This window comes from Ammospiza nelsoni, chromosome 7, assembly GCF_027579445.1.
Source record: "Ammospiza nelsoni isolate bAmmNel1 chromosome 7, bAmmNel1.pri, whole genome shotgun sequence".
Lineage (NCBI taxonomy): Eukaryota > Metazoa > Chordata > Aves > Passeriformes > Passerellidae > Ammospiza > Ammospiza nelsoni.
Genome location: NC_080639.1, coordinates 31,048,556 through 31,056,600, shown reverse-complemented (window position 1 = coordinate 31,056,600; position 8,045 = coordinate 31,048,556).

Genomic DNA, 8,045 nt, shown 5'->3' with positions numbered 1-8,045 from the left:
GGGTGAAGCTTTTAGAAATGGCTGTCACCTGAACATTCCCATTTAAGCAAACAAAACAGCAGTTCTAAACCCACTGGTTTCAGTAGCAATAATAAGATCTTTGAACAGTCCTGCAAAGGGATCATCAAGTCTTGACCACAAGATGAAAACATGTTGTACATTTGGGCACAGTCCTTCATTGCCTTACACCTTAAAAAGTCCCTTTCATACAAAGCAGGTGTGAAATGCTCTTCTGACTTCACACCCACTGTGGACAGGGCACAGGGCAAAGATTTCTGTCCTAATTTCATGTTTCACCTGTTGCTTTCTATGAAGTTCTTACTCTTTATCAGAATAATTTTTTAGGTTTTGGACATGCAAATCACCAAGCAGTGAATGGACAGCCATTCACTAAAGCTCATTTAGAAGCAAGCAATTGGGATGACACAAGAAGACTACCTCAGTAAGGTCAGGTACAAGGACATGCCTGGAATGGCCTCATTTTCCTACAGTTAAGGAAAAGACACTCAGTGTTCAGTGTTGCTTTGAGAAACAAGAGCTGTCAGCACCAAAATGAGGTAGAGCTTGTGGGACAGGGAAGTACTTGTTCCCCCAGCTTTGGGGCACATAAACCCTTCTGCAAGTCAACATTGCTCCCATTACCTGGAAGAGTTCTACACAGACAGAGACTCATAAGAATTCCCTGTTTAGCCTCAAGCAACTGCAGTGAGTAATATTCCCCAGATATTGCTCATGTGGCCAGTGATGATATTGACTGTTTGTTCTTGCCTAACACTTACAGTAAAATCTCCAAGTGCTGCTTCTGAGGGGAAAGCTCAGATTTCATAATAAGGTGACTTTTTTGTTGTTGTCTTCATGGGGTTTGGACAATATGGTGAAAGTACCATTCTTTACCACTGCCCCCTCAGCAAGCTGAGTTTGTTAGGTTCCCCCATCCAGAACTTAGCCCAGATTGGCACCTGACTAAATCACTCTTCAAGCAGACTGATGACCCAACAATATTTATTTCTGGTTAGGTGATAAGTTTCCACATGGAATTGAGACAGTTTCACCTGAATATAAGTCAACCCACTCTAATTTAACTCATCCTTGAGGGAAGACTGGATTGAGCAAGCCTGGTTTTTAGTCATCTTTTCCATTTCATCATCAGGCAAAGACAACATAAAAGCACCAGTTTACACAGTTTATGGTGTATTTCAATGCCTTTTTCCCCCCATCTAGGTTTCTTTTCACATCTTTAGGTCAGGCAAGACTACTTTCTGGTGGCCAAAAAAGATCAGGAGGCAGAAAAAGAGCATTACACAGGCTGGCAGGCATTGTTTTCAAAGAGAAAAGAATGGTTTATTTTGAGTCACTGCAAGGTTAAAGACTCACCTTTCTGCCCAGCAGAAGGTTTGCACCCTCGCTTTGTTTACAAGACTTCCATGCCTACAAACCCTTTCCCATGGCAAAGGGACAGTTCCCAAGAGCAGAGGGGCAGTCAGTGAGTCAGCATGGTGCTTTTCAGATGGACACAAGCCCAAAGGGACAGACAAGCCAGCTCAAAATCCCCACAGCTACTGCAGCTCTACAGCATCTAAAGAACAAAGCTGGTCAAGGGTCCCCAGGTAATGCCTGTGCCAACAGACTGGCCAGCCACCATCCCTTTTGAAAACCAAAACCAATCCTTAAAGACACTGAATAGCATTTCACATCATGCCCTCTGTATGCATCTGGTCCTGAAAACATGGCACACAACAGTTTGAGTCGTTTCTTCTGATTCTGGAATGCTGGAAATGAAAGTAAGGGATTTTTCAGTTATCTTTTCCCTAAGCATTTTTGATGTGCATAGGACATTCAGTGAGATTAGCTTAAAATTCACCATTTAACTGGTTTTGTACTTGAAGTTTTTCTCTCTGTATATATGTACACACACACACATAAATATATGTATCTTATTGCAGAATATTTAGCTTGAATGTAAAAATCTTTGTATTTTTATTTTCTGTACTGCCTACTATGTGCCTCTGGGATATGTAAGAACCAAATGAAGAGCTGTAAGAGTGAGGCCAATTTTAATCTCTGGCCTCTGTAGTTATATAAAGATATTCTGAACAGATCTGCATAATTATATCAGAGCTCGTGTGAGTCTTTTTTCCTGCCTCTCCCCAAACAAAACCATTACTTTAATGGCAGTAGTAGAGTAGTGTGATTATCTAGAATTTAACCACTAAGAAATAAAACCCACTACAGCCAGCAGCTTGTAGAATCTCATTATCAAGGTAATAAAATGATCGTTGCTGTGACCCATGGTGCCAGGGCTCAATTACAGAGTTCCTGTGAGTGTGAGAGGGCACAAGTGTGTGCAGACATATATTTCATTACAGGGGGTTACTGATATTATACAGCACTTGTAGCATAGGATCAAACAAGCTTAATTCACTAAATAGAAAGTGCTGTTGATACAGAGTCCAAGGAAGAAGGAGTTCCAAAGAAAGATGGAGTTTTGGTACTATAAATTTGTTCTCTGCTTCTTAAGTCACTTTTTCATACAAGTGGCATGCCAGATCAACCAACTTCTGGATCTGCAGCGTTGCATTTTAATGAGCTAATTTGTAAGTTGATTTTAATGAGTTCATTTAAATTCCTGAGCTGAAGATTAACCTCTGCAGGTACAGTTCTCTCACTCCTTCAGATTTATAATACAAAGTTTTAAACAGTGCAATTGGTTTCTTGCTCTTAAGGGATTTACTCACAAAGTGATGTATCAAACTATAGTTGAATCTTCAGGGGGATGCACGTGCTTCAGCACCTCTGTGCAATATATTTCCTGTATTTCAGTCTCTCCAACATGACCAGCACAGCTACAATCAGCAACAAAACCTGGTGTTATTCTTGAGCTCTAAATTTCCCACACTGAGCTAGCAGGATTTGCAGACTGTGCCTTGGGTTTGAGGAATGAGATTTGTTACACTAGGACAGGTTTTTTTAATCTATTTATTGTGCCTCAATAAGCAGCATCAGTTATGCAGAATTTCTGCACAAGTTGGGGGTTTTTTGGGTTTGTGAGAACCATATACATTTTAAAGCTGAGCACAGAATACACAGATACCATCTATGATCAGGGACAGCTCTTGTTAGCAGAGCATGTACAGGACCTTCATAATCAAAGACTAAAAATAAGCATTGTCTGGAGCCACTCAGGAGGATCACATACCACAAGCCATAGTATTACTGAAACCTTTCAAAGACTTAAAGTGGCACGAGTGCATCCTCCTAGAAAAATAATCTGCTTTAGATTTAGAAATCTCAGCACCAGAGGATGCACTACAGCTGCTGTTCAGCTGGGTAGTTACTCTTGTTACCTGTTTCCATATCTGATCTGCAATTAGCTACCTTCAGCTGCTGCCTTAAAGAGCTGTCTGCAGCCAGATGCCTGCTTTCAAGTAGCTGTCTTGTTCAGAACTCTAGAAAACAAAGTTGCTGTGCAAGATTCAAGTCTCTGTTCTGCAAAACCAGTTGTATTTGATTTGGGAGGCCTGGGGCAGGGGAGTAGTTGTGAAGAAATGGCCATGATGGTGGCTGCTGGGATATAAAGCTATCATGGCCAGATTTCTCTTTGACTCTAAAGCCAGCTGATGCCCTCTAACTGGATGGGCATAACCACAGAAGCACAGAAAAACACCTGTAACATCTTTGACTCCAACTGTTATCCCAGCAGTGCCAAGCCCATCCCTCATGTCCCCAAGTGCCACACCTACAAGTCCTGTAAATCCCTCCAGAGCTGGTGACTCCATTTCCCAGGACAGCCTGTTCCAACGCTTCACAACCCTTTTGGTGAATAAATCTCTCCAAATATCCAATCTAAACCTCCTCTGGCACAACCTGAGGACATTTCCTCTTGTCCTGTCACTGGTAATTTGAAAGAAGAGACCAACACCCAAACACAAGCAAAAGGACAAAAATGTGACTTCAAAGTAGTGTTGAAATCAGAACAACACCATGCCTTCCATTTTAAAAATCAAGCCCCTTTAAAAAGGGGCTTCCCAAACTGTTCTTAAAGAATATGTTCCATTGGCTTTAGGTTAGAAAGCAGAATTAAACCTTCTCAGGTGTGGAATGAGGGCAGACAGCAGCAGTTCTTACAGTTCTCACTGACATTGCTGGTGCACAACACTGTAAGTCACCTGCCAGAGAGCAGGAATGGACAGACAAAGGTAAATTCTTACATTAATCTGCCACACTGAGCCCTTTAATGTATTCACTACCAGCTGGAAGTCCCTCTCTACTGGCTAGCTGCTCCTGTCCCACTACAAAGGAATTAATCTATTGAGAGAATGATAACAAACAGAAGTCACAATCCATATCTGATCAAAAATGCCACATCTACAGGGACATAAAACACCTAAACACCCAGCTCTCCTCTGCCTTGTGTGCCAAGCTTCCAGACCAGGTCCTGGTCCCCAGCAAAGCAGAACTCAGTGCTGTGCAGAAGGGACAGAAGCAAGAATAACACCTCCCAGACAGGCTGCACACCACAGGCTTCCCCTGCACACAGCCCCAGACTGCACAGCTGCAATTTCTCTTGCATCACCTCCAGAATGTGAGCAGTGTTTGAGGGTCCTAGTGGTAGTTTGGAATTGAGAAGCAGCTGTGGCAAACCCCCTAACATGACACCAGTGTGTGAGGCTAGAAGAAGGGAACTAAACAAGCAGCCCAAAACAGGAGGAAGGAATTTTTACATCACCCAGGCTCTAGCTGCCACTTTAACTCCCCTCTCTTTGACACCTCCCTGGCACCTGCAAGGTGCTGCAGGAAGAGTGATGGGAATCTGAGCAGAAAGCTCTGTCACACCTTGTCCCTCTGCAAAAATTCAAATTTAACCTTTTAACCAGGCAGCATCTATGCATGCTCTAATCACTGACACATAAAGCTGTGCACAGAGCTGGGATTTGGGCTCCAAAACTCACATCCCACCTCAGCTCATGGCAGCTCAGGAGGCACAGCCTGGAGAGTGCAGTACCAGCTTCTCCCCAGCCCTTGCACCACAAGGAGGAAATAGTGGGAGCTTAGGGCCAGAAGCATGGAGGATACATTTGTTGTGTGTTTAAGCTGTGTTGCCGAAGATGTTTTGCTCTGCTTTGCATGTGTGCCTGTTCCAGATGGTTTTCCTTGTGTTTAAAAGAAATAGGCATACTTAAAATCTACTTTACAAAACCTCGGCAAATTAACACTGATCTTTTCCAGACAATTCTTCAAATGAATGTTCTGCAAATGCCTCTTCACAGCATGCAAAGATTTAGATACGCTGGGAACCGGCTCTGCAAAGGATGCTCTCTAACAAGAGGAATTTAAGCACTGAAACCAGTTCAATTTGCCGCTTTTTGATTTTAATATGAAAAGAAATACTTTCTGCAAGGAAAGACTCAGCTTTCATCCCCAGAACCCTAGCACAGACTTCACAGGCTAAACCAGTTCACAGATAAGCACTTTTCATAAACATGACACTTCTCTTGGCTTGCAGAGGTTTTAGAGAAGCAAAGAACAGGCTGTGCTGACATCTGGTGGCTTTCTCTGCAGGCGGAGTTCGTGGCAATAGGTCTTGGCTTTTCACTGCCCTTTTTTTTTCTTTTTTTTTTTCCTTCCTGATGTAACTCCTTCATTTCCTTACAAGATTCAAACCGTTATGATAAACACATTTTTGTTTCCACTGACAGTGAGGGGACAGTGCTGTCCTGCAGTGCAAGCCTTGCTGCAAAGCAAGAAAAGAGCCTTTGTTGTGCACTATTAGCTACAGTGTAGAAAAAGTCTCCATGTCAAAGCATATTTTTTCATGAACAAATTTTAAAAAGTGTACCTTGGCTGCCACAGGAAACGCTGCTATTGCATATCAGATGAGGTGCCAACCTCACAATTAAGGCACTGCAAACCAGAAGTGGCAGCAAGAAGCAAAGGGAAGTGGCTGGGGAAACCTTTGAAGCTGTGTCTGTGTCTCTGACTCAATAGGAAATGGGGAGCAAAGTCAATATCCTGAAAAAATGAAAAGCAACGAAAGTTGTCTACTGGGCGTTCCTTGGCTCATTAATCACTTGCAAATCTGTGCCAAGCACTTCTATGGAAAGGAAGCAATGGAAGGGGGATCAGTTGCCAGCCAGGAAGCCTGAGCTCAGTCCAAGCTGTTCAATAAACAAAAATGTGCATTTGCCTCAGGCTTTTGTGATGCTTCCAGTCATCTGCCCACTCTGTATCTGGGATCCCATCAGTCACAGGAGACCGAGAATGAGCATCCTATGCTCTGGTTTTATCTTCCTGATCTTTGGACACTCTGGATTTCTGTGGCTGTTATTTTCCAAGGACAGGCCATGGATGTCCCATCATGGATGTGGGAACTCTTGGACTGCTACTTGCAGGCTCATTTTTTAGCAAGTGGTCTGTCAGGGATGTTAAAACTGCCAGGGAGTGAAAGAGAAACACCACAGCTTACAATGTATTTCTGGATCACCTTTAAGTCACAATGTTTACATCAGATAAAGCAGCTAACTGTAAAAGTGGTGCTTATCAGATCTTTGAGTTTTCCTTTATGCCATTGGTCAACTCAACTGTCCATGTCAGCAGATTTTTCTTAACCCTTGCTTCTTCAAAAGGCAACAGGACTACCTCTGGGCAGAAAAAATCATTAAAACTGTTGGATGTAGAAAGTTTAATGTGACAAAGCCAGAAAAAACAAGATGCCTATTGGAGCTGTTCATGAAGTCAGTTCCAAAATTATGAAAAAGCACCATTTTTATACCTTTAGTTCTACAGAAAGCAGCACTGCTCTGGTATCTCTGCACCAAGAGTGTTGCACATGCAAATTTTGCTGTTTATTTACTTACACTGTTATGTCTTCTTCCTATTCATGGTAACTTCTTTCAAAATTTCCTCTGTTCTTCTTCAGCTTTCACACCTCCTAATCAAAACTCCAGTCTCTCTGAAGTGATTCTTTTCTCCTAGAAACAGCCAAGCCTGACACAGCACCCCAGGGTTCCAGTTTGACTGCCTTTCCCTACTGCAGTGTAAATACCCAGGATAAATTTTATCAAACTTCAGACTCCTCTCTGGATATTGCTCTTTTGTTTAACAAAAAAGTGGTGAATGGTTCCAGGAACATCCCACTGTAACAGGAATCCTCATTAACCCCACAATGCCTAAGACCACTGGCAAAGCAGTATGACTTACCCCACTGCAGCTCTGATTTAAAGCATCTGAAAACCAATGCAGTTCATGATTTCTGCCAGGATAACAAACCACAGTACTGGCTCTGTGATTTCCTTCAACAGAAAGAGGATTTCAAAACAACATGGGCAAAGACATCTCAGTCTTTACTGATTTATTAGCCAGTGTTCAGAGATTTCATTCAGTACTCAATCCTGGAACCAAACATACTTTGACACAAGGCTGTACCATAGCCCACCAAAGAAAAAAGTTGGAACAGCATCTTTCCTAACAAGTTTTCAATTATTATCTGTGGTTTTGTGGGATTTACTAGAAAGAAGTATTACTGAAAGTCACAAAAAAAAAAATTCTAAAATAAATAAATAAATAAATAAACGCAGGAGAGAAACACTTCAGGAAGAAACCAATTTACAAATATGGCCATTGAGAGCATTACAAAAGGCTCCACTGTGCTGCTGGAGAAAGACGCCAATGAAGTGCCATTGCCAGAGTGAACTGAGCTCACAAAGCAGTAGTTTAACTCTTCCCTTGGACAGAGAAATTAATCTGGAGTGCCAGTCACATCCATTCTTGACTATTTGCAGTAGAACATTTACAGTTTTCCTCCCTGATGCTGTGGAATTGCTCTTCCACTGTACCACACTTGATGTGACACTGCAGGTTTGGAACTGTGCAAGCCCAGAAAGGACAATTGTTAAAATGTGGTGACTCTTTCAAACACAAATGCTTTAAAGAAAAGGGATCACAAAACTAATCCAAATCTGTCTGGAAGGGCTGGAGACCAAACTCAGTCATGCTCAGTGTGAGAGCCTGCATGTGCTGACCGACACCATTTAGAGGCCTTGGCAGGC